Here is a 27,885-nt window from a genome sequence, read left to right as displayed (position 1 = left end):
TCTGCTAATAAAGCACCTGACAGTAACTTAGAAAACACACCACTTCCGAGAATGGGGAGTCCCAAAATTATGCACATGAATTATCACAGTAGGGTCTCTTGACGGGCCCGACTTGAGAATTTTCAGATGAAACATAGCAAAAAAGTGAGCATCTCAATGTAGAGAAGTTTTAGACTGCCAGTTGTAAATGAACAATAGCCACAGTGTTACTGGAAACACTTTTAAAACAGCATTAATATCTAATGTGAATGAAGAGCCAGATATGACCTATACTGTTGGGCTGAGTTCTCCTGGAAAACTGCATGTACAGAGCAGTTAGCAAGCACTCAGTAAGCAGAATAATTAGAGAGGAATTTTCACTTTTTTAATGACTTTAAGCACCAGATTTAGTGCAATCCCCCTCAGGAATACACATAATTCCTTTTCACAGGTGTTTTTCAGGCCCTGCCAGGCACTACCATACCCCCATGGAAGTAACATAACCTTTGTAAATGTGCATAAAGGAATATTCGCAGATGTTGACATGCTCAATTTATTTATACAACTACTGACCACTTACCTAGTCACACACATTCTTCTCTCTTGATGGTAGCTATGTTACAGTGAAATTTCCCAGCCAGACTGCACTAATTCCAATAATCTAGATAAGTACCTGGCATAGTATACCAGATTGTTTTAAATGTCAATTTTCTGTTCTCCAGCTGTGTTTTCAAAGAGTTAGTTAAATTAAAAGTCACACAACCTTTATAATATTTAAAGTTTATAAAAAATTTGTATTTTTATTTCTAATCTGTCCTGAGTTTGGCCAGGACAGGGTGAAATTTTGCAGTAGGAGGGAGCATGGTTAGGAATAGAGGTTATTCTGCAACAACTCACTTCATTTTCCAGGGACAGAGGAAAGGATGGCATGGCATTGAGGAGGGAGAGGTCAGGTATTTTAGGTTTTGGTGGAGTGTTGTGAGCAACCCCATGTGAATTGTTTGGGCTTTTTTTCTTATACTAATACTGTTATTAGTATTGTTGCTGTAACTGTTATTTATCTAATTGCTGTTTCCAGTAAATTGTTCTTATTTCAACCCATGGCCTTCATCTTTTGTGCCTCCAGTCCTACTCTTCAGCCTGGCGTGGTAGGAGATGTGAAGGAAAAGAAGGAGTTATTAATAAGCACATGGATTGGAGAGTTTCAGTGGGAATACTAAATTGGGGAATACCATTCCTAAACCACGACATACTAACACAATTTCCATTCCTAGGTTTACAAGACCAGAAGGTACCCACATTTGGATATCCTCACCATGTTCAAAGTTCACCAGAACACTGGATCCCTTTAAACTTAACAACTGTTATCAGTAAATGAAGCTGATATTTGTAACTAGAAGTGAACTCAGCTGAAAATCCATACAGCCCAGCAGGATATATGGAGTGGCTGCAGTCTCTGGAAGCAGCATGGCTATCTTCATAGGGCTTGTTAGCTCAGGCACCACATTGCACAGAGAAGTCATATTTCAGTAAGCATGTACTGAGCTAGAGTTTGTAACTCTATTCTAGAAAATTTCATCAGTGAGTCTCTCCTTTTCCTATTTCTTTCTTAATCAAAAGAGAGAAGAGATTTAGCTGCACATTCTCAGGGTTGGGTTTTTTTTGTTTTTTTTTTTTGGTTGGGTTTTTTTTTGGTTTTGGTTGGGTTTTTTTTTTTTTTTTTTTTTTTCTAATAGAGAATAGCAAGGCAAAGATTCCTGAATTTTTGCCAACTACTGCCTCAATCAGGCACCTATAACTTGAAAGTGAGATGTCATGAACAAAAAAGTAATGCATATATCCATCACTGCCAGGCTGCTATAAGGCACCCCAAATTTAGGGATCAGAAATAAATCAAAAGCAAGCATGGAGGTTACCAAGACTAATAAATGACTTGAACTCCCCAAAATAACTTCAGAGAGGTTAGCAAAACCAGGTCTGAAAAGGTATGAGACACCACACTCTTGCTTCTGTAAGCTTACTGTGCCCTCTGTTGATCATTATAATACTCCTTACAGCTACATGAAAACACATTTTCCCAATGATCTTGTCTTGTTCAGGACACTCCATTCTGTCTAGTCAATGAAATGTAACTGCACAGATAAAGAGCAGGAAGTAGTACCCTTTCTTTATTTTATGATGAGCTTGGGAAAATGCAGAATTAACAGGAAAAACTAAAGAACTGTTTAATGGTTAAAACCACCAAATAGTCCCCCCAGAATTCCTACCTTCTTTGTAATTTAATAATTCCTATGTGATAACAAATTAGAGCAGATAGAATAATTCAAACCTTTCATAGGTCATCAGTAGCCTGAACAAGACTTTTGATTTAATTTGACAAAATTCTCAGAACTGAGGATACTAGGGAACCAGCGGCATCATTGCTTTGATTGTGAAATGCCGAACATTTTGGAATGTAATGGAACTGAAAATAATTTACAACACATTCCAGAATTACAGACATAAAAATACAACTGGAATATAATTCCTATGCCTCAGATCCATGGTCTAAATACCATGTTCACTTATCCACATTGAAATGGCTACTAGTGATGCTATGTGCTTGGGTTTAATTTGTTTTTTTCTAAAAACACTTTGGAAGGGAAAAAGGGATCTTAACAGCTCTCTAGTGTATTTCCACACTTGTTAAGTTTCCCTGAAGAAGTAAAGAGGATGGTGATTTCTCTTCCACTTACTCTTCCATCAGGAACACAATTTTCTCCTAGGCAAGCCAGAAGATAATTAAAATTGAAGCACACCCCTTTCTAAAAGTATTTACAGAATTTTGATTGTTTGTTACCTAACAGCTTCTGCCAGTTTTTCAAACAGCTCAAGGTCTCAACACCAGTCTTTGGTTGAGTTTCTTTGATGTTCAGTTAGAGCGGCCCTCTTTGTTCAGGCTGAACAATGGCTACAAATGCAAGAGCCCCAGTTCACCTCCCCACCAGAAACTCCGCTGGTTGTAGTCCACACGCACAAACCATGGTGATATGCCGCAGAAGACCCCATGAACATTATTAAAAAAGCTGTCCGAAAATCTCCATTCCTCTTCTGAAACATCTCTGGGGGGTGGGGGAAGGGTAGATCAGACCACTATCATTAAAATGCTGACATTCAAAGTTCTGTGAATATATTTCAGAAATGAGCTTCATAAAGGAATAAAGACATTCTGTATGCTGTTGAAGATGCATTCCTTTGCTGTCATCCAGTGCTAACATTTCCTTTTTGATCTGTCTTGCAAAACTTCTTTCCACTGATGTCTTACATACATGTCTTACCTTTTTCTGGAAGATTTTGCTTTTGTGGGTTGATGTTTTGCTTTATCTTCCACAGTACTCTGTTATGAACTTTATATTTACCCTATAGGGTATATTTCCTCTAACTGTTTGGTTTGAGGCTTTTTTAAAGAACATGTCCCTGAGACTGTCTTCTGCTGTGCTGTCATCTTGCAGATATTTATTTACAATTACATGAATCTTCAACTTTGGTATGGAATCTGCTGAGTCTAAATTACTGTGTGCTGATGATAAAATGATACTTCTTTTGCCAACATCTGTTCCTGTAGCCTATTAGATTTTATCAGTCTTATGTCAATTCATATCCTTCCACAGTATCTCTAACCCTGGAAGCAAAATCTTCCTTTTCCCACAAAAGTCTATCCCTTTCAGAGAGATTGGGTTTTTTTCCCCTATGAACATTTATTAGTGTATTTCTCCCTATGCTGACCAGACATTTTTCATATTGTTGTTAGGAAGTTCCTTTCTCTAGAGATTTCCATTTAGCCCTTCTCATGACTGCAAAACCAGAAACCCTATCATCACTCCAAAGCAAGGTGATCAAACATGATGAAAACACTGTCAGCGTCCCCAAAGTCCTGTACACTGCTACTGTGCATGTAAAGATAAAACATTTGTTGATGCATTTTCACTTTTGGAAAGCCTTACTGTTTCTCAAAATGGCCCCTCAAGCAACAGTTCACTGAGCTAGGCATTTCAAAAAACTGAAGTGACAATAATAAATGCATCAATTAGATTTTGAGAGTACAATTGTTGTCAATGTAGTCAAAAAGACTTTGGAATGAGGGAGTGGAGATCTGAACAAATAAAATATATCACCTGATGTATCATCTAATAAAAAACAGACAACTAAATTACCCATTTTTGGTACTTTAAACAAAAAGCTGTATAGGATTTGGAATAATTGCTGCATTATTATGGAAGCCAAGCCACAGTTCTTCCTTCTCCATCTGACTACCAGATCAATAAATTTTATCAAGAAAATTTCATATTTATTTTATTTAGTTCAGCCATGTGCTTGTGAGAACTAGTATCTAACCTCTAATTTCTAAAGGTGCCCATTTATGTTTTATGCTTAAATAGGCATTTGTACACACACAATCACATTACCTGTTCTGCCTGTCTGGCCACATGCAGATTCCAAAAGACCAGATGCATTTGCACAGTATCCTCCTAGAACCAAGAAGTATAAGGACAAACTGACCCTCACCCATCTGAATTATGCTGAACACGTATTAAATAAATAAATCTGAATTTAGAAACTTGAAGAGATTACAAAATCTCGGCTACAGCCCTCATGGTGAAAAGTACTGCACTACTCCCCAGTCTGCAGTCAATACCTTAGTTTTAAGAAGTGTTTGACAATGTCTTCTGGAAAACCATCTCTTCATTGAGCAGGCAGCTTGAACAGTATGTATTCCAAACTACGTTATGTCATTTTAACCTAGAGAGAAATACCAGTGCTTTGGACACAGAAATCAAGCACAGTGCTGTCCTAATACTGTGATTAATGCTGTGAGCTACACCCTGCCTAGCCTTCCTAATCTCTGGGCTTTCTAATTTATAGCAGAGATGGATAGGCTATCAGTGGGGAATTATGAGGATTACTCGCTGTTTATCTCTCCTTTGCAGAGACACTTTGCTGCTTATAGAATTACCATAAACCCTCCAGCTACAGTGCCACTTCTATACTTATCCAGAAGTCTAGATACCTACTGGGGACAAAATGTTTTGATAGTCAATATATTAGAAAATGTTGGAGTTGATGGATTTTTTTTTTTGTACATGATTTGAACATACTGTCAGAACTGGTCATGTTACTTCACTGGTAATTTGTCTGCAGGTTATCTTGCATTCCCTTGAAATCCAGTGCTGTGATCTTGTCTACACTAATTAGAGTTCAGCATTAATGCTTGGAGGTTGCCCTCAAGCATCACCACAGGTGAAACCATTAAACATGTATGCCAAGCCATCTCTGCACTTGCAGCAAGTTATGTAACCCATTTCAAAAGACTTCATCTTCATGGTCACCAGGAATGTTACTGACTCACTTACAATCTCAAACTTAAGGGCTTTCTCAATGCTTCTACAGAAAGTCCTTATGTTGTGGAGCACAAGTTTCCTTTTGGGGTGAAACTAATCAAAGAGTGTGATGGGAAATAGGTGTGCTACTTGTTTTAGTTTCCTGATGAAGGAAGAAAGAAAGGGACCCTATAACATTTGCTTTCCACTAACTTAAAAATCTGAATCTGTACAGAAAAACTTCATCCTTTAGAAGGAAATTCATGAATGAGAAACACCAATAAGATAAATATAACACTTGTACACCACATTTTTTAATAGTTACACGTGTGCTTTGATGACCCCTTTTAAATACGCATTGCATTTATAGACAGGATATTTAGAGCGAGGGTGTCTCTGTAATTAAGTGATCATTTAAGCACTAACATTCAGCTAAATTGTACATATTTCATGCTGCCTAGATTTCAATTTTGGCCTATATATAGTTTTATATAACCATATTCTTATGAAACTCTTCACAATTTCCCATTGTTCTTAAACTTTGTACTTCTTAACCAGACTGCTAAACAGGAGACCTTAAGAACACTTAATTTAAAAGTTCTGAGGCTCTAATTCTATGCATGCATATTTATATACATAATAAACATATGTACAACCCAAAGCTTTTTCCCTCCTCTAAGTCACAACATATCATCTTTGTCATTGTACAGTCATTTGTATTTGTCTATGCTCACTTTATATTCAAAGACTGTAACAAAAAAAATTGTTTAAACATCATCTTTGGTTAAAATAAGAACTCTTTTATTCTCTACATGATCTTCTTTCGCTTGTTTCTTATACCTACACATATCTTTTGAATTGTAAGACTTAAAAAAAACCCCTAAAATCAACCAGATCCAAACCACTTCATGCCTGAATTCCTTTCAGAATCTTATAAAATGTCTCAGCATACAAAAAACACACACGTGTAGTCATCCAGGCCCTTCCTTCAAGCTATCATGAAATAAAAATACAATTACTAAAGGAGAAGACCATTCTCTCTACCAGTCAGCCAATCTGACAGCCCAGCCTCAGCCCACATTTGTGCAACTGTGTCATGCAAACCTTTTAAGGTTTTATCTCATCTTTTAATCTCTAGTTAGTGCCTCAGTATGTATAAACCAGCCAAGATCCAGTCCTATTTTTCTGTTTTTTAAGTGCTTTCTCAGTCATCTTCTGCAGCACAGGACCTCAATTGCCTGCTAAGACCATCTAGAATTGTCTTATCTAGTCAGCTCCTTTCCATCACAATGGCTTTGCACACTGAAGATCCTTTGATCTTTCCTCTTCTCTGAACTCCAAGGGAAAGAAATTATTGAATAAAGTTGTTTAACTGAAGTACAGTCACCAAGGGAAAGAAATTATTGAATAAAGTTGTTTAACTGAAGAGAAGGGCACCTAAACATGGAATTTAACAACAGAGGCAGGCAATCATACTAATTACCAGTCCATTCTCTCACCCTATGAGAGCCTGCTAACAAAAGGGGAACCGTGACCAAGCCTATCCTCTTTTTCAAGCTCAGGCAATGTTAAGTCCATGCCTCAGTGTGCTGTCATATCCTATAAGCAGGGTGACATCAACTTACTTTCTTCTGTCCTGAGTTTGTTTGCTTTTCTGGCAGGCCATGCTAAAAACATACAACATTGTTTGGATTTCTCAAGGCATTGGCAATGCAGATAGAGAAAGGCAGAATTGAGAACCTTTCCAACAGGTTCTTGAAGTTTAATAGCATGTTTACATAACATGTGGGACTCTTGATTTAAAAATGGGTCATCTAAATAAGTCTGTGTTAATGGATGAAACATGGGTAAGTCATGTTATCAATACAACTCACACACTTCTTAAGTGTCCATGATTCTGCTCCCACTTTAACTGTTCTTGTCAGTTCTGATGTACGTACGGCAAACTCTTATTCCTTGTAGTTCCCTGATGACTGCTCCACATTAGGCTGTATTCCAGGGACACAGACTGTATTACCAAGGGACAACAGCATTGCTTCACCTCTCAGAAAACAAGCCACAATTCCTTTGTGCACCAGAAATTTGCTGCTGACAGCTGCAGCAGAACAGTCTCCAGCCTCACTAGCTCTGCTGCACTGCTGAGTGCAGGGCAAGCATGAAGCCGTGCACATCTCTTCCAGATCACCTCCCTGTGATCTGTGATTCTGTGGATGAATGCTTTTATACAAGGACTTAATGTCTGGATAGTGAGGAGGGAGGTGTACAGCTGGCTATTTGAGTTTTGATGTCCACATTATTTGTTTGTTTTTTGCTTTCATTAGCTTTGCTGTATATATAGCTTCAATGAATTGCGCAGGCTTCTCTCTTCTTAAATGACAACATCTATTAAATTACAAAGACATTTAAGAAATGTGGATTATAAAAACGAAATAAGGATAGAAAAACTTATTCCAGTGAAACACCCTATGGAGTGCATTTACTTTTGTAAACATTACATATGTTTAACATCATTGCACTAGGAGACCGGGTAAATTTTATCTCAGTACTATTCACCTATTTTATTCACACGTGGAACATGAACATAGATCAAGTAGTGTATTTGGGTTTGCTGGTATTCTTTGCATTTTACATAGCTTCCTTTTCATCTGTGAAACTTGGAAACATGAGTTCTTGCTGGGATATGTCTTTAAGGTGCAAATTCTAGTTACAAACAAATAATAATAAGCCTATTGCTTAATTAATTTGCTCACATTAGTCTTTATTTAGGACATGGTGTTAAGCTCTACTGTTGGGCAGTCCTGCTACCAATCTCTGTATCAGTCAATACAGTTTCTTTGGTTTGGTTTTGTTTACGGAATTCTTCAACGAAAAAACACTGAAGACAAATTAACTCACTTGCACTCCCCATCAGGCAGAACAATACCTGCATGCATGTACAACACAAATACACAGTCTCTGACAGTGTTAAGGAAACTTGTGCAGTTTAAAGAGATGTAGAACATCACTAACCTACAGCAGTGGCGCTACATCAGAACATTTAAAACCTACTGCAAATAAGAAGATAGTTTGTGACATTTTTAAAACAGTAAATTAATTCCCTTGAGAAAATGTTAAAAATTACTCATTTTGCTATCTTAGATAATGAAAGAACATTCAAGCAGATTACTCTAAGTTCATGCTCCTTATCCAAACTGAATTTTTTTGTTTAGCAGTTAAGAGCCACTATGCCATCTTCACTATAACCACCTTGGCATTGCAAAGAAATTCCCTCTGTGTTTCCAAAACCCCATAAAAGTAAAGGTGTCTTTGAAAAAGAAAATTGACAGGAGGGTGTGACTGGGTAACAGAGTAGGGGCCTTGTCATGGCAGGAATAAAAGTTCCTGTGGTTCTCTAATACATTTACAAGCTCCTTTCCATTATGAAAAGTGTCTGCCACTACTAATTTTTTCTCATTATTTGCAAAGGATTGGAAATGAGGCACTGTCAATATGAAAGGAATTCACAGAGACACCTTCCTATTATTCTGCTAGCCTATACCACAACACTGTCCATTTTATTTATTACTTTGCTGAGCTGGTCTTTCCAAAACAAGCAAGCTGATAGAATTACCTCCAAGCAGTTGCCAAAATGATGATTAATATTATTACAAACTAATGCTTCTCATAAAACAGAGACATAAAACAGATTTCCTTTGACATGAGCTGCAAAAATCCCTCCTTGGCTCAGATGCTAGACGCTGCTTGAAGAACATCACCTAGCTCTGAAGATAAAGTTCACGCACTGATCCTTCTCAGCTGAGGCCACTATATAGCTATTCTTACCTTCAGATCACCAACAAATGCTGGCAGGGATAATGTCTTTCTAGAAATACCTGCATGCTGCTAAAGCACCCTCAGCACATACTATCCATGACTTCCTTCAAATCCTTTTCCTTCCTTCCCCCAACACCCACAGTCACAGCTCCTCCCTACGCCTCCTCTCTTAACTCCTTTAGTTAAAAGTTTATAGACAAAAAACCCCAAAGTTTTATACTGAAAAAGAAAGATTCACTACTGTAGTGGTATAGAGTACCACAGAATTTTGATAGGAAGGAAAGGAGCTACATTTCCTCCTCATAGGTTTGCAGATCTTACAGAGATGTAAGTCAAAGACTAAATCTAAAACTAAGAGACAATTTTATCTAGCAAGGAGTAACACAGTTATCAAGGAAGAAAATATCCTAGAATATCCTAAAAAATAAGCTATTGCTTACTGGATGATATTCAGGTCAGTCAGGTTAAATGAGGCATAAACTGTAATCAAAATTGCAACCACCAAGCTGGAAAGACTGGCAAAGAAAATGAAGACAGGAGTGCTCTTCTGGAGTGACAATAATGCACACTGAATACAGCAGCAGTGAGAAGACTAAAACCTATCTAATGCAGATTATATAATGCTGTACTCTCAATCATAAAAGAAAGCTTTCTTAAAGTTGGAAGCATTCATCTTCGGGGGCACCCTCAGCTGATGCAAAAGAGTGAGCCCTTCCAACTCACAGGAGCTGAGCTGTGGAACTTGCAGTGTTACGCACTCCTGGTGGGATGAAGAAAGGAAAGGATGAAGAAAAGAAAGGAAGATGAGTGTTGTGGTTTCACCCTGGCTGGCCACTAAGTACCACAGAGACACTTGCTCACTCCTCTGTATCATACCCCCAGGTGGGGAGGAGAGATGGAAACAAAATCTAAACCTCAGGGGTTAGATAAGAAAAGAAAAAAACCCCAAAATATAACATTAATAATAACAACAATAATATTAATAATAATTTACTAATAATGATACAATTATACTAATATAATATTATACTAATACCAGAAACAGCAATAACAAGAACTGTAATGATAAGAAGAGGGAAAGGGAGTAACTGAACCCAAGGGAAATATGTGATGCATAATACAATTGCTCATCACCCACTGACTAATGTTAATCACATCCCTGAACCACAATGAGTGGCTTCTGAGCAACTCTCTCCAGCTTTTATACTGGGCACAACATTCTACAGCATGGAATACCCCTTTTGCAGGTTGGGTCAGGTGTCCTGGCTGTGCTCCCTCCCAGGTTATTGTGCAACTCCTCACTAGCAGAGCATGAGATACTCAAAACCCCTTGACTAGGTGTCAGCACTACTTAAAAACAGTGTGTTATTAACATTATTCTCATACTAAATCCAAAACCACAGCACTGCACCAGCTACAAAGGACAAAATGGACTCTGTTGCACCAAAACCAGGACATCTAAGTAACAGACTGGCAGGAAGTGGAAAAGGCATCTGTAATAATAAATATAGATAGCTTTTCTTTTGTTTGAGCTCTCAGCTACGCTTGGTATCACTTACCAAGGTATTAAATGTAGAAAAAGTAAACAAATACATTCTCCAAAGCTGCTGTGCAGCTTTATCATCATCTTAAATGAAAACGCCTGTGCCCTATAAAGTAGATAGCTTTGTAGTAGAATTTTGTTTCAGAATTATGTTTATCAATGAAAAAAAGATCAGTGTATTAGACTCAGAATGATAAAGTATCAGATTTTTGTGATACTTACAGCTAAGTATGAATGACACATAACTAGAACATCAGCTAATGATGAAGCTCATGTTAATATCACACTCAGCACTTAGAAAACATCAACCATGTAGTCAGCTTTCTTCTGCTAGAGCCAGAGAATTCAGAAGAGGAAAATCTGTCAAAGTTATTTCATTTTCTTTTGTGAGCACCTGCTAATTTAAAAAAAAACCATAACTTATGCAAAAAAAGGCATCCTGTATTTTTATTTCCTCTTCCCATAAAACCCAGTTAAAAGCAAGAGGATGAAGTATGCAAATGACACATTGCAAGAGAAGATGTCTGTACCACAGGGTGCTGTGGGACTCTGTGATATTCATGGTTCTGCATAACTTAATTTATCCATTAGCAGATAAATAGGAACTGTTAATACTCCGGAGATGTTTGCTCAGGAAGTTTGAGTGGCCTAGGTTGTTCTGGTCCATTAACAGAGAAAGCATTGTTCAATTCCTTCTCTTACACAACAGACAGTGTCTCCTGGGCACCACCAAGGCCACTCTGTGATGCTCTAGCAGTAAAACTGCCTTGAATTAAATTATCCAATAATTATGGATAATAAATATGGCTGGGGAAAAAAAAATCAGTATAAAGCACGGGCAATGAAACAGGCCCTGTTCCTCCCCACTGTGCTCCTGGGAATGGAGCTCAGCTCTTGGTTATTTGTATGTTGTGCCAAAAGACAATGTACTCACAGGCAGAGTCCAGAGAAGACCTTATGCCCCTCTAAGGTGTCACATGGGATTTGGCTGATTTTTGGTAAATCAGTCACAGAATGACTAAACTGGTTCATATTTGTCATTGTGCTGTCCATGCAAGTCCTTAATGGTTAAGGAAAGGCTGCTCTGGGAGATTGTAATCTCCACATGTCAGAAAGATGACCATGATCAATGTAAAGGTTTCAGTAGCAGGGAAGGATCCAGTTTGCATAAACATTAAGGCAAGTGTTGTGCACCTTTGATAAACACACATATTTGCTGAGAAAGAAAGAAAGGACGTTTTGGTCCTCCAGACTTTATATTTCTCAAAGTTCTCCTGTAGTCTACATGGGAAAATTTTACAGTATGTTACATTGAGACAAAACTTTTTTTAGAAACTTCAGCTTCACAGGAAGTTTGTCAGGACTGTGTGACTCAAAAAATACTTATGATTTGGGGCTTTAAACTGCTCTCTGACAGACTCAGTTATATCAGAAATATGAAACTGTTTCTGGCTAATGCTGACAATTACTTCAACACAGCAGTTACCTTCCCTATAATGACACATTGCCCAAATTTCCCATTTCATATGGCTATTTTCCACACTGTTATTCCTGAAAGTAGAAAAGGAAATCAGTTGTCACTCAGGCCTATCACTTTTTACTGTAATGAACAGTCTGAGTGTATGATATGCATTCACAGAAGGTTGGAAAAAGATTCTATCTTTTTTAGACATGATACAAGGACTTCCCACAATAATTCAGTAGGATTGATTTATGCTGTCATGATCAATCTGGGCATTTTATACTTTCTCTTTCTTAGGGCGTTTTTTCTTCTGTGAGATTAATTGTTTAGCATTGCTAATTTCTAGTGAATATCACATTAAAATATGCTGAAAGCTAGGAACATGTGTAGAAATATTCTGAGGTTGACCACAGCAGATGCTCAAATGCAATTCAGTTTTGTAGAAAACTGCAGTTTGACAGAGCAGCAATGGAGCACTCTAATGTACTGAGGAGGAGTTACCAGCATACACATTATTGAGAGGGATGTGAGGCACCCAAGTAAATCAATATAAATTCCAAAATTCAGCCTCAGACTCTTGAGATGGAATTCTAGTGGCACGCAGGAACAAATCTGAAGATGACACCCAAAAATACAGAGGCAGTACAGGCACTCTAGATCCTAATTTTAAGTACGTTCTCTGTATCGTGTTATTTATGCTCACTGCTTTTCTACTGCATTACTTGCTCATAAATAAGCTACAGGTAGTGAAGGGGGCTGCAATGGAAACAGTCATTGCACAGTCCCTACTTTCTAGGGGATGCCAGGTTGCTTCTAAAATGATCAGCACTGTCTGTGTAAGTCCACTGAAATGAGAGTCAATGTCAAAACAAATCTGCAAATTTTGGTACCAAAATAAAGAGGCTTCACTTGTGGCTAACCCAGATATGAACTAAGATGCAACAATGAGAAATATTTTAAAAGGTTTTGTCCTGGAGAAATACGCAACAGATCTTAGGTGATGCTACGTCAAAAAAACACAACAAAGTGAACAAATATGACAGAAAAATCATCCAACTTCTTTTAGTGGAATATGAAAAACAATCTAAGATTGTAAAGAGTAGATGTTTACTATACAATTAATTACATAGATTAACCAAACTTCTCAGTGGCCACCAGCAAAATTTTATTGCAAATACTTAATAAAACTACATTCCTTTTCTGTATTTGTTTAATTTCATATCCTGAAAAGGACTTAGAGCTGCCAATCTGAGGAGAAGCAGACAAGTGTCATGTGATCAGAGAGAACTTAAGCTCAGTTTTATCAGCCAATACCAACTAAAATAAGCATATTTCATGTCAACATTTCAATCCACAAGGCCAGAGTTCCATCATCCTCACCTGTTTAAAGTAATACAGCCTCTACCCACACTTGGAATTGCACAGCTACAGCTAAGACTATAAAAATTTCTTAGTGCAAATCACCACATCACAAATTACATGGCTGGATGAACAGATGCAAGTTTCAGTAGAAAAAAAAATGCTTGTTTCTGACACTTATTCTTTGAACATAAAGGTAGCGGAAGAAAAATCAATCAATAATTAAATATTTTCTAGCATTATAGATTATTTTAGTCCAGTTAAGACTTTTTTCTTCCACAATGTCAATATAGCAAAAAAATCCAAATACATCCTGAAGTAATGAAACGAACCACAGTGGTCTCTTAAGTATTATTTTTTATGGGCTAACCACAGCTAACTGAAGTAATTTACAGTGTATACATTTAACTTATTATACTTTATATTTTATATATATATATACATATTTATCACTTTCTAGTAAGTCAGTAAAAGCACTTCTGCTCTAATCAGGTAATAAGCAATACCACTGCAGAATCCAGTGAAATGGAAAATAATTTAATTTAAATTATTAAAATGAAGAATTTTACATATCACATATTTCTTTGGAAATTATGCATGTGCAATGTACACTGTACATTTTGTACCTAACTAATCTTTTCATGAGTTACCCACAAATTCATAGCATACCATTTCCAACTACCTCAGAGACACCCATAACAAGGCAAACTATGCTTTCCATAGTTCAAGGCATCCACAGTAAATTATTTCATGCCAAAATACTATCTATTGATATGAAAAGACAGACAAAGCCACTTTTGCTGTTCATATTTCATCTGAAGAGTAAAACATCTAGTCATCAGAAAAAATGAAAAATTACTTTCTATCATCATGCATTACAGAGAAGATGGAGCAATTTATTAGGATTATAATACATATTCATATATGGCATGAAGAACGCCTTTATTTCCTCATGTGATTTTCATAATTCTCCTGCACTCTCAGCAACTGTTCTCTTTCCTCCCCCAAATTCCCTTCCCACCTTACTGCTGCAAAGCCACACTGAGATGCTGTGAACCAGAAGCAGAGAATCCCAAGAATGACCAATGGTCCATGACTGTGCTTGGTACCAAGTGCTCGCTCAGAAAAAAAGGCAAGAGAGAAACTGGCCACATTTTATGGTGCCACAGAATAGTAGAAATGTAGTCATTATCTGCCAAAATCTGACAAAGTCAGCCTTCAGATGAAAGGCCTATGTTTTGAATAGCAGGGACAAATTGCAAGTACAATCCATAGTTTCTCTATTCATAATAATGTTAAAAATTCAAGACACTAAATTTTTGAGATTGATTACATGCTCATTGAAACGCACGACTTCAGCTATTTGCTACATATACAGGTCAATCCTCCAATATTAATTAGTTTTTAAATTGTAAACTGTTCAAATACTTTTAAAGCTTATTTCAAATTTTAAGGATTTTGATGGGTTATATTAAGATATCAGAATTTTTAACTGCATACACTGCAACTGTAAGTGGACTGCAAATTTTTCACAACCTCGACTCATCTTTTCTGAAATAAATGTAGTGTTTCATAAAACACATAAAAATACTTCATCTAATTAAGTAAATGCCAGAGATAGACCTAAAGTCTAAACAAAGGCTTATCAACAAAATTTAGGGGCTTATTGAACCAAGAACAGAACTGCTCAGACTGTTCCAATGGCTTGGCCTTTTGTAATCAAAAGGTATTTAATTTGAAAATAATTTTTCTTTGAGAGACACATATTTGTATTTCAAAGAAAAGAGGCCACCCATTCACAGGAGTGCCTGTGTGATTAGTGGAAATCATATGACCAAATTCCAGTTTGCCTTGCAGCCTTCAAGTCTTTTGTACCCCAATGTTATGGTTAGGCACATCCTTCTCCCAGAAACCTTTAGTGCTTCTCAAGAATTTGAGCTTTACTGTCAAATTACAGTCAAGGTTCAAACTAATTTTGCCACCTAGGAAGAGAGTTTATATAATTAAAACAGCTCTGATGACACATTTGTTAAAAAAAATAAAGCATCCAGCAGGGGTCAGTCTCAGAAGACAGGTTGTTGGGAATAAATAAGTAAAAAGGGAGAAAAAGTCTCCTTAAGCATTACTGAACATAATACAGATCTGTTAGTCTCCTTTCAATTCCTGTTAGATTTCAATCATTAGATTTCCTTCACTTTCAGTTCTGAAACACGTAGATATATTATGTTTATTAACATAGGTGATGAGGCAGCTGGGGTCACTTCACTGAAGAACTACAAAAATGGGCGCTGAATGGAAGAACAGTAATTGTTTAAAATAAACCTTGAACATTTATGAAGTTCCTTTAACAGAGACAATCCAATAGCAACATTAGATTTTATTTTAACTTATTAACTGTAATTTATGTATACACTGTCTAATTCTGCCTTAGACATGACCTAACACTTTTTCCTGTGATGCTAGTAACTGTAAGAGTTCATCTTAACTTTACTGTGACAATTTTCATAAAACTGAATTTATACTTGAAACACAGAGCCAGCAGCCTATTCATCTACAAAAATGAAAGTTCCACATAGTGACTTATGTTGGCCTGTTGCAAATGCCAGAACAAGTTCTAAGGTCCAGAAACATGGTGTTCCCACAATTGCAAACTGCTTCTCTGGAAGAACCACCCAAACAAGCTTACCCTGTGGAATGGAAGCCTCAACCAGACTTAAATTCCAACAGTTATTATTCTGAGGAGCCTTGGAGAAGTCAATTCCATAGCATATCTGCTCTGCGATGAAACAAGGAATAGAAGATAAGGGAGTAAAAGATAAGGTCTGTTGACCACTGCTGTGTTTAATAGGACACACAATGCAGTCACCTGGACTGAAGTTCTCCAAGCCCAAGAATAACCCACATCATAGAAAAAACACATCTATAAATTCCTACTCATGTAAAAATTTACTATCAACCCCTGCTTTAGCTTCTTTGACTTTTTAGTGGTTAACTATTGCACTAAAGCTGCCTAGAAAAGAGATATCCCATTTGCAATGGATATAGTTAATGAAAAAGATAATATTCCATGAGCAAGGTAAAATCACTAAATAATTAAACTCAAGCTTCCTAAAGAACATTAGCATATTGTAACTTTCAACAATACCAACATTGTTTGATATTAACCCATTTATTGTTGTAATGCCCTGAAATCCCTTGTACCTCTTGCTCATGCATTCCCATGCACATTCTATCCTTTCTTCTTTTAGTGGAGTAGTCTAAATGCTACTTAATGATTAAAACTATGAATTACTATAATTTTAACATTCCAATACTTATATTACTTTTTGTAATTTCATTGTCTTCTGCACTGATGGCCGATTCAAAGGAAGATTTAATTCCAGAGGTGATCTATCATGTTGCAAATGTAATTTTTTCACATGAAGCAAGAATAAATCTCATCACCTTACAATCCTTCAAGGCCCTCCTAATGACAAAATGATTTACTGACTTGGCTGAACTATTTTTTTTCTAAAAATTTAGAACCATCAGAAATATTTAATGACTCAATTTAAAGTGCTGAAATAGAAGCACGCTGAAAGAATATTAAAATGTTGGTATTCCCCCAAGAATTAACACCTGTCATATCAATGGGTTTTGAAGTGGAAGACATCGTGTCCATTTCAATTGCAAATTTGCAATAAACACTGTAAAAGGAATGTGTCTTATTTCTGAAGAAGCGTGAAAGAAAGCACCATGCTCCTTGCAGACTGCAACATTTGCCAAGGTTTAATTATGGAACCTTCATATTCTTTTCACTTCAAAAGCTAATCATGTATGAGAGGTATCCCTTCTCCTCTGGAAACTACTGGCTGTAATTTAGAGCAATACAAAAGATAATTCTGATATTGATTTAACTATTACAGCACTAAAATAAGGCTTATATGCTTTGCCATACCATTTCTATTAGTGAAATGCCACACTTTCCAAGATATATCAGACAAAAAAAATATACATTCCACATCTTTAACCTCAACATGGCAGAGCAAATCATACCCAAATGTTGTATCTAAGACTCTTTGCTTGATAAATTTGATCCAACTACAAATAAAATTATTAGTTTTTTACAGACACCAACACTTTTAAATAGGAATTCAAAATATACGCTTAAAATATCACTCTTTCTGGGATGATGTATTTTCTAGGCAGCATAGTTGTAGCTGACAAGTGGTAGCCTATATGTGAAAGAAAAATCACACAAAAAACTAACTCCAAAAAATTACTACCCATTTCTCTTTAAACATACCAATTTCTGCATTTGTAAAGATGGGCCATATTGGACTAAAAGATAATGTGTTTGCAAATATCTGAGAAATGTAGCAGCATTTCTATTGCAGAACATTTCAAAAAAAACATCAAAATGCATTAGAGTAAAAAAAAAAATGAGCAGCAGGTAAAAGATGCAGTAGAGGAACAAATCAAACAGAAATCAAGATTTTACTTCTGTATATATTTATATATATGTATATGTTCACATAAACAGACCCCCAGCTGGAACTAATGATTGTGTATAACTAAACACTTTGAAAAATTAGAAATAGTTAAATGGATCATCCCATTTCACTAGATAAGATGAAAATACCAGCAAAGAATTCATTTTTTTAATTAACTATTTATGTGTGAAACATGCATGCATGCATTCTCGAGAACCACTATAATAATGTGTATATTTATCTGACTTTATGCTACTGACAACATATTTGATCAGCTCAAGGTTCAATCAGAACAAACTCCACAGCAGGTAGCTTGAAAATAATAGAACAGATAAAAAAAGAAAAAAAACATGCTTGAGGGCATGGGAGTTGGATATTAAACCACTGAGATAAAATACATCTTCTTATAAAGTTTTAGTGATCACCAATGCACAACATCCGTTACTACAAAAGGGAAAAATCCAAAAACAATAATAATGACGATACTGTAATCAACTGTTCAGGAACTTAAGCGCTATACTTCTCAGAAACTAGCATAAGACATTTTATAACAGTTAAAGGACTGTTGACAGTGTGAAAAAGTGTGAAAAGAATTTTGGGACATGGCAAATGACTCTAAAAAGCCCATTCTGATATTAACTGATCTGTATTTTCTTGAACATATCACTGAAAATAGTTCTAAGTTCTTGCAGACAGCCTTTAACATTTTGATGGAACAAAGTTCCTTTGGTAGCTATTTAGTGCCTGTCCTGGTTACACTCCACTAGAATTTTACTTTTTCTCAGTTGTAGGAAAAGAACAGTAGCATTATAGGCACACTCTAAATTGTCTGTGGCTGTTGAAGCTGTTGAGACAACACAACCTTCAGCATCCTACCTAATCTTGTGGCATATGTCAGGCTTTTTTAGGAAGGAGGTCACCAGCTCAGTGCTACAGGAGCTCTGGTTATAGATAGGAGCAACCAAAATTCAAACACTCAGAGCTACCTTTCTACTCAAGTATGCACCTGGCTTACACTAAAAAACAAAGATCACTGTTCTGCATTCCAGAGCCTGCTTAAACACTGCCCTTTGAATTCATACAAAATACATTAAATCTACTGTTGCTTTTATTACTGTGATAAATATGCTTTACTATATTATTTATTTTCAAAATATTTTTGATTTGAACCCACAATTTTTTATCCAAAACATTACTGTTAGACAGGTTCTCCATTTATGTATCATTTTGCATACTTTTGCAACATCCTTTATTTTTGCCCACTAGTCAAGGAATTGAGATTTCCTACATTCTTTTTCACTTTTAGTGAAAGTGGCAAAGGCATAGTAGCAAAGGCAAAAAGTAATTCAGTATCTTTTTGCAGCTCTCATTTGATATGACATAATTCAAAATATGTCATAATTCAAAAATAAGTAATTATATTTTTTTACATAGAGAAAGCTAGCAATATGTGCCAGGTTATCTGCAATATGTATCTTGTTACTAAAGAAATACAGTATGGTTTTATTTAGGGAGTTAATAAAGCCTATTTAAATGTTTCCTTAAATATATGGTAACAGTTTTGCTCCAGTAAGATGAGGAAAGAAGAGAAGAAATGTTCTAGACTGACTCAAAATTTCTTTTTTCTGTGTTTTCTTTATTTTGAGAAAATGGTATATTTCTACTTGCAAGTCAAATTGCGACCTTTTCTCCTGTCTGTTTGTAATGTCTCATTTATAAGGAGGTTGGATTCAATTTTTACAAAAATATTCTCACCTTTTCACACCAAAAAAGGCATAATATTAAAACCTAAAACCGATTTTAAAAAGATCCAACAAACTATCCTAAGTCCTTCTGCTATTTTTTGTTGCTGTTTTTTTGTTTTTTTTGGTTTTTCTTCTGTGCCTTCACAATTATTTAATGCTGGTTGTGAAAAAAATATTTCACAAACCATTTAAACTCCCAACCCTTTGTTGTACCACAACAGGGTTAGTTCAATTAATTCTGGGGCCACTTGTTCCTACCAGAAAATGGAAATTACTATCCTTGCACCTTCAGTTAAGGGAAATAATTTTCCTTTGTCTAATTGGGCTTGAACAGAAAAGCTATTGGCTTCACTTCTGGAAATAATGTATCTTGAGATCATAGGAAAATTCAGGTAGGAATGGACATCAGGCAGTCTCCATTCAAGCTCCTGCTCCAAGCAGACTCAGCTGTGAGACCAGGCTTGGGTGCTTGGGGCTTTGTCCAGCTGGGTCTTGAACACTCCAGAGAACAGCCAGCACAGGATCTCTAAACAACCCAGTGCAGCACCTGCTTGTCCTCAGAGTGAAAATGCTCTTCCTTCTATCCATTCTAAACCTCTTGTTTCAACTCATGGTCATTAAGCTGAGTCCTGCCTCTGCACCTCAATTTGCCACAACATTTGCACTGGCAGCGGTTTGAAGCCAAATTTTCATGGGTCCACTCCTGAAATGTTCCCTTAGGTATGGTATGGTATAGTAATGTCAGATTCCTATAAAGGACCACAGCAAACCAGACAAAACCTAGATGACTTTCCTCAATCTCATTAGTTCTCTGCATGAGTCTCACGTCAGAGAGGCTGTTTGCAGGAAATCCAATAAAGGCACTGTTACATATCATGGAGTTCAGTTTCAGATTAACACACCCAGCATCTGTTGTCTACATGCAAGAAAGATATTTAAGTTTGCTGTTACTTAGATAGCTAAGGCCCAGTTCTGTTGGGGTCAGAAATACCTTGGAACATTCCTTCCTGGCTCCAGCAAGCCCATTAGAAGGCTGCAGGTCTCCTACAGGTCCCGTGGCGTATTTATCTATCCCACATGGATGTCTCAAGCACACCGCCACATTTTGAATGTTCCTAGAGGCATACAAAGGTGCCAGTGATTTGAACCTGTAGGAGATGGATATTTTTATCATTCTTTTGGCCTGACTACCATGGAAACATGTAGTACATTGACTATTTGAGAATCTAGACACCTAGAAAGCATTTAGACACCAACATCAGCTTGCACTAAAGTGTCCTCATTACAAACTAAAACCCAGTCACAGCCTAAGATCATGAGAGATGACAGCAGAAAATTACAGCTCATTAAATGAAATGTCAGTGCTCAGTGGTATGGGTGAGAACCATGAAATGGTACCACCATATATTGGGAAGCAGCTTCTTCATATTTTGTCTCAGGCTTCCAATCATATACACATTAATGACAGAAGTTCCACCTGAGAGAGTAACAAAATTTTTCTACTCCTTCCTTATCCTGACCACTTCATCTAGGAAATTAAAAAGCAACAACAAATGAAGGCCAAACATGGTCTGTGAGGTAGAAGAGATGAGAGGTAGAAGTCAAATCCTACATAATCTCTAATTCCTTCTTTCTGTGAATCTAACACTGCTATGTTGCTCGGTAAAATGCCAAAAATAACATACAAAACTACCATGTACCTTTTGAGAAACAGAAGATAAAATGACTTCTCAAATATTCAGGGTTTCCATATTTTGTGGAAAACTAAAAGGGCCTTCTAGACTTATTTCTCTTGAGAGTAGTACAGATTTTCATTTGCTGTAGCTTTGAAATACAGTTGCAGCCCTTGACCTTAAAAAAATCTCCAAATAAATTCAATAACTTCTTTAATACTCCTCTTATTTTTTCCAGGAAAATTTCCACGTGGATTGAAAAAGTAAACTAATAATAGTGAAATCTACCCTGCAGATGTGGAAGAAGTATGAACAAAAATGAAAATTCCAGGATTTTAAGTAAATACGATAATATTGTCAAAAGCAGAAAATATTCCTGAGACACAGGCTGTTTATTCTGCTTTTCATTTTCTTTAACTTTCAACATTTTCTTACTGTTGGGTTTATTTTCTGTTGTTTTGTTTTCTTTTGTTTTGCTTTGTTTTGTTTTCTAGCTTTTGATTGGTACTTCTCCTAATGTTTTTCTCAACTTAGTCTGTTTTTCTCAGCGGAATAATCTATCCCAGACAAATGCCTAATTCTGCCCTACACAACCTTATGGCTTCTTTTCAGATCAAATGATACAAAACACAAACACTCCAACTGCACAGAAGTGCAAGCTGAGGTTGAAGGATTACTGTGACACTACTATAGGTACAACATTGTGAAAGTATTCATATAATGCTTTTATTAAATTCCATTAAAAGAATGTTCATGAATTATTCAACTGATTAAAAGTTCAACGATTCAGTTGAACCATACTGCAAAATGGTTTGAATAAACTACTTTATGAGAGAATCCAAACTACCTCTGGTTTCAAGTATTATGAAGCCATCTGAATGAATTCCTATATTATCCTAAATATTGGTCTGTGAAAAATTTTGTTGTGTTCATTTGCTCTATATCTAGGCCAATAAAATTAATGAAAGGTAATACTCCTCCATTGTCCTTCTGATAATTGTGGGGTCTGACAAATCTACAAATTAGCTATTGCTGGAGAAGAATCTCATCACCTTCCTATGAGAAACACACTTTTTCCTTTTCCTATGAGAAACACACTTTTCCTTTTTTACCTAAAGCATAAATTAATACTAATTTTGTAGTGAGCAGCATGAGAAATACTGTGGGATCCCTTTATTAGAGGAAGGTTTAATTTCATAAATGAATAAGCCCTTTTTCTTTTTTGATATTTTGCAAAATACTTGTTTATGGCAAACTGTCACTTGTATTCAGATTTAGAATGTAGAAACTACTGTGATGGTTCCTTGGAATTGCTTAAAATAGATAAGATGGATTGACTGATTGCATATTCCTTTGAATTATTGTGAAAGTACCAGATCTATCTAAATCATGCCATGAAAAAAGTGGAGTTAGAAGTTATGTAACTTCAAGTTGCTATAAATTGCTTCTTGTTGAAAGCTATATAAAACATTTTCAAATCTGTCATGTTCCACCTCTTCTGCTTAAAAAAATAAATCCAAGTGAAAATGTCCAAGAAAAGTATGAATCAGGCTTATGTTGTTAAGTTGGAGCAAAAGCTTGACACCATCAAGACTGGATACTCTTTAGCAATTAAATCAAGAATCTGGTCCATTTTCTGGACCAGAATGTATTTTCTGTCCAGAATGTATTTTTTACAGTAAGAAACGGTATTTTATTAGGTTAGCTAAACCAGTGTAGCTAAATAAGCAACAAAACCAGATGAGACCTACTTCTCTTCTCACAAACACACCATTGCCATTTTTCGTTTAATCCAAGTTTGATTCTTGAACACAGATTTTATCTACCTTCTTTTGCTGCTGACATTCCCACGTGCCCTCAGAACAAGTTATCTCACAAAGCAGCCAGGAAAATGCATTTTCTACTTCTCCTCCCACAGCAGCATGCCAGATGACTGTGCAGCAACAGCATCCCAGAGAACATGCTCTACAAGGTCTGATCTGACCTCCAGACTTCGCCAGAAAACAGTCTCACATCATGGACCAGTCTGACCTCCCATAAAGCAGGAGGAATGCAGTACAAAGAGAGCACGGAGGAGCCAGAAACTGCTTTATTTGTAGCACTGAACAGAAGAAATGAGCACAGCAGACTGCAGAAGATAATACAGCACTTCAAGCTGTGGGGCAGCACCCAGATGCTGCTTTTGCTAGTCCTGAGAGCACCCACCATAGCCAGCAGGAACTGCAAAACCCTTGACAGTGAGATGAATGTCAAGCCCTTCTTTTCTAGCCTAAAATATGTATTGAATTTGAGAAAGTAACTGCTTTTCCCTCATTTGGCTATTTTATATATATGTATAAATGTATACACACACATATGAGTTTTTTAATGGCAGTGAAACTTTAAATCTTTTCAGAGTTTCACTGGGACCAGAGACTGAAATTACTTCAAGTAAGGCTTTGAAAGAGGGCATCCAGAAAAGGTACAAAGGTACTCTTCATTTTCTTCACCCCTCTGCAAATAAAAACTTGCTTACTAGCAGTTCTGCCTTCCCCAATTAAACAGAGTGGCTGGCAAAGCAAAATAACAAGGCGTCATGGCAGAATTAGAGTTGATATGTTGAAAGTGTGTATCACTCAGCACTGAGTACCACTTCATGATTACACCTTATTTTGTACTCTAAAAAACAACAGCCTCCTACAGCAACAAACACAATTATAAGACAGATACCATTTATCCCAGGAAACCTATCTGCTACTTAAAAAAAATACTAGAAAGGAAAAACAACCCCTTGTGGTGAAATTAGCTCTGATGATGATGTGTTCTTTAAATTGGGAAAGAAAAAAGGATGTTTTTGTTCAGCATGATTTATTTTTAGACTGGCAAAGACACAATGGTAAACAGAACTGGAGCTCTGTGGGCACCTTCTGAGGTTAAATTACCTTTCATGCCATTTGCACAGAAGACTGTTCTCAAGCAGCTTGAGCAGATGGTCGGGACACCATTGTCCGTTTACTTGTATCCACAAAGATAAACGATTGCTCTCTGAAATCCTGAACAATATGGCCCTTGTGATGCTTTAGGCTGCCAAGGAGAAAAAAAAAACAAACAAGCATAAATATAAACTTAGCTGAGGAGTACAAAAGAGTTTTGATTGATGAAATTTCATTTTGAACAACAAGTACATATGGAATAATATAATTTTTTAGATTATAAAAGATATCTAAAATCATCAAGTTCAAATGTTAACCTAACAATGCTGAGTCCACCACCAAATCATGTCCCCAGGTGCCACGTCTTTAAAATACCTCCAGGGATGATTACTTCACAGCTTCCCTGGACAGGCTGTTCCAGTATTTGACAATCCTTTCCAACAAGATACTTTTCCTAAAGCCAATCTAAGCCTTCCTTTGCCCTACTTGAGGCCATTTCCTCTGGTCCCATTGTTTGTTACATGGAAGAAGAGACTGACCTCCATCTTTCTACAACTTCTTGTCAGGTACTCGTCCAGAGAGAGGGTCCTCTCTGAGCCTCCCTTTCCAGAGACTAAACAGATCCCTCAGCTGCCTCTCACAGGAATTGTGCTCCAGACCCTTCAGCAGCTCTGTTGCCCTTCTCTGGACACACTCCAGCCCCTCAATGTCTTTCAAAACTGAATACAGCACTCAAGTGCAGCCTCACCAGGGCCCAGTGCAGGGGCACAATCCCTGCCCTGCTCCTGCTGGCCACACTATAGCTGATCCAGGCCAGGATGCCATTGGCCTTTTTGGCCACCTGGGCACTCACCGGCTCATGTTTGGCTTCTGTCATCCAACACTGCCACGTCCTTTTTCAGTGGGCAGCTTTCCAACCACTCTTCCCAAAGCTGTAGCACTGCATGGGGTTGTTGTGACCCAAGTGGAGGACCTGGCACTTGGCCTTGTTGAGCCTCACACTATTGGCCTTAGCCCAAAATATCAGTAACCTGGGACAGCTTCACTAAATGAACACAACGTGTTCCTGAATATTTAGCAAAGTAGGAGATGCAGGTACAAACAAATCACACACAGTAACTCTGACTGAAACAATCTACCATGTCTCCATAACTGCTTCTACTGCATATAACATTTTCCGAAGCACACTGCCAAGTTACAACTCGCTCTGCCTACTGTGCTAGTGAGGTAACCAGAGATATCCAGAACCATGCCAGAGCAGACAACTGCCTGGGCACAGTGATCCACCCAAGTATTGCTTGAGAAGGTTATTTCATTTGTTTTAAGAACTTCTCAAACTTCTTTGAGAGAAGCCCTGGTTAAACATATCCAATGTGAGCATTTTGCCAACAAGCAATTTGCTAAAAAGGCACTTTTATTATTAGAAAAATTTACTACTAAAAGAGGTGAGATTAAAGGATTGGAGAGAACATGTACAACTACAAAGAAAATTCTAAAATATTAGAAACAGTCTTTAGGATTTAGGAGTGATACTAGTCTTTGGACTTGCAACTAATAATTGCATAACCTGTCAATCTTAAAAGCTCCCAAAAGAAAATGAAACGTTGCTGAATATGGAAAGAATCACTTGGAATCAGTGAAGGGGACTAGACATGGCCTTCAATACACACAGCAAAATAAGACAGAATTGGGTTTAGAAAATAACAGTGAAATTAGATAACTGTGAATCACCAGCCACTCAACATTCTGAAGACAGCAGGTATTGCAAAGCATTTAATTAACTAAAGTTTCATATAAAGATGCATAGTTGTTTCTGAAATAACTGCTTATTTAAATAATGACACAACAAATAAAATTCATATTCTCTATCTAATACCACACACTCCACAGCAACAGCCAGTAAACAGTGGATATATTTATTTCTCATTTCAGTCATCAAATGACCTCTTTTAATCTCTTTTTGCTGTGATGCTGTCATATTCAGCATGCCTTACAATAAATGTACCATTTAGACAATTTAGATTCTTGTCAGATTTTTAGGACTTGTTAACATTTATTGGAGTAAGGAAAAAAAGGAAAAAACAGGTTGAGATAAATGCCAAATAGTGGCATCCAGCAACACAAAGTAATGTGTTCTGATACTGAGGATTAATTATAGCTTAAAGAAGAAGAAATAATTCAGAAATAATAGAAACATGAAGAAGAACTTAATAAAAAATAGGTTTAAAAGTTAGGAAAAGAGAAAAGCTTGGTTTTGCATAGGAATAAAAGAGAAAGCACAAATGGGAAGAACTTTCCTCTCTGTTTTCAAAAAGGAAAGAAACCCCAAAGTGTGTTTGTTCTAAATATCAGTGTCTTATGCTAATGTCATTTCCATTAAAAAGAAACAAAAGTCAAGGCCTTTCTTACCCTGAGGGAGCACTCTCTATGCTTTACTTCCACCATTTTTTTTCAAAATTAAAGGGAAGGCCACTGTACCTCAGCTGTTTTCCTGTCCTTAACATCCCCAGACACATTTGCCTATTTGCAAATAAAGTATAATGAAAGTAATAGTATAATGAAAGTATAATGAAAATATAATAATAGGATCACTTAGGTTGAAAAAAACATTTAAGATCCTTCAGTCGAAGCATAAATCTAGCACTGTCCACCACTAAACCATGTCCCCCAGCATCACGTCCATTTAATGTGAACTCCCTATCTCAGAGAATAAGCTGGAAATACAACCATCCATCTCCCAGTAAACCAACAGTACATCTTGCAAAATCAAAATCAGGGGACTCCACTTAGAAGTATCTCCATTATTACAAACTGAACATTACTTTATCCTCATAAAATAACTGATAAGTTGTAAAAATAGTACAATACCTCCATATGAAAAGTATTAAGTAATCTGTGAGGCATATGATAATGATATCCCTAACTTCAAAAGTACCATATTTTCACTGAAAAAGCCCACAGAATTTTTTTTTGCTGTCCAGTATAAAAAAGAAAAAGAAAAGAAAAAAAGAATATTGAATAAGACAGAGGCAGCTGATTGTCATCAGATATCCTGTTTGAATAATACCAGCTAAAAAGAATGCAACATTTTATAGGAAATAAGGCAAATCAACATTATTTGCAGATGTGCTATTTGAAATGCATTTTACATAACTTCTGACTGAATTGAGGCACCCATAAATATTTCAGCTCTGTTCAAATCTCTCCAGACATGAAATTTCCCAAAACCACATCAACAAAATGAATTTGAAACTGCTGTGAATAAGAATTCAGCAAAACAAATGAAATTTCACATTGCTCTGCTGCTCTTACCATGAGCTAACAAGTGCCATGAAGGGTAGATGGGTAAAAGCAATACACTCAGAGAAAAGCAAGTGCACACATGTATAGATGGATTTTCATAAAGCCAGGATGAAAACCCAGATACAGAAAGTTTTATAGTTAAAACAAATGGGATTTTTTTTCCTTTTTCAGTAAAGCAGTAACAACTTCCTCTACATAAATCTCTAGGTCCTCCTGTGAGCTAGGCCACATATAATGTACAGTAACAATTTTTCAGCTGCTGCAAAA

The 27,885-nt window shown here is 36.6% G+C and overlaps 1 protein-coding gene across 9 annotated transcripts in view; it reads right to left on the bottom strand.

Annotated features, from left to right (window-relative positions):
* DLGAP1 (DLG associated protein 1) overlaps window positions 1-27,885 on the bottom strand; it is a 403,108-nt gene that overhangs the window by 297,545 nt on the left and 77,678 nt on the right. For 7 of the 9 annotated variants that reach the window (XM_063166836.1, XM_063166779.1, XM_063166794.1 and 4 more), the window contains one exon: window positions 24,325-24,466. The gene's annotated coding sequence lies outside the window, so the exon portion shown is untranslated. Of the gene's footprint in view, window positions 1-20,721; window positions 20,879-24,324; window positions 24,467-27,885 lie in introns of all 9 variants that reach the window. The other 2 variants (XM_063166786.1, XM_063166811.1) reach the window with 1 other exon arrangement.

Source organism: Melospiza melodia, chromosome 1 (genome assembly GCF_035770615.1).
Source record: "Melospiza melodia melodia isolate bMelMel2 chromosome 1, bMelMel2.pri, whole genome shotgun sequence".
Taxonomy (NCBI): domain Eukaryota; kingdom Metazoa; phylum Chordata; class Aves; order Passeriformes; family Passerellidae; genus Melospiza; species Melospiza melodia.
The sequence above is the reverse complement of the archived record's forward strand: the minus strand, read 5'-3'. Positions and strand labels throughout refer to the sequence as shown.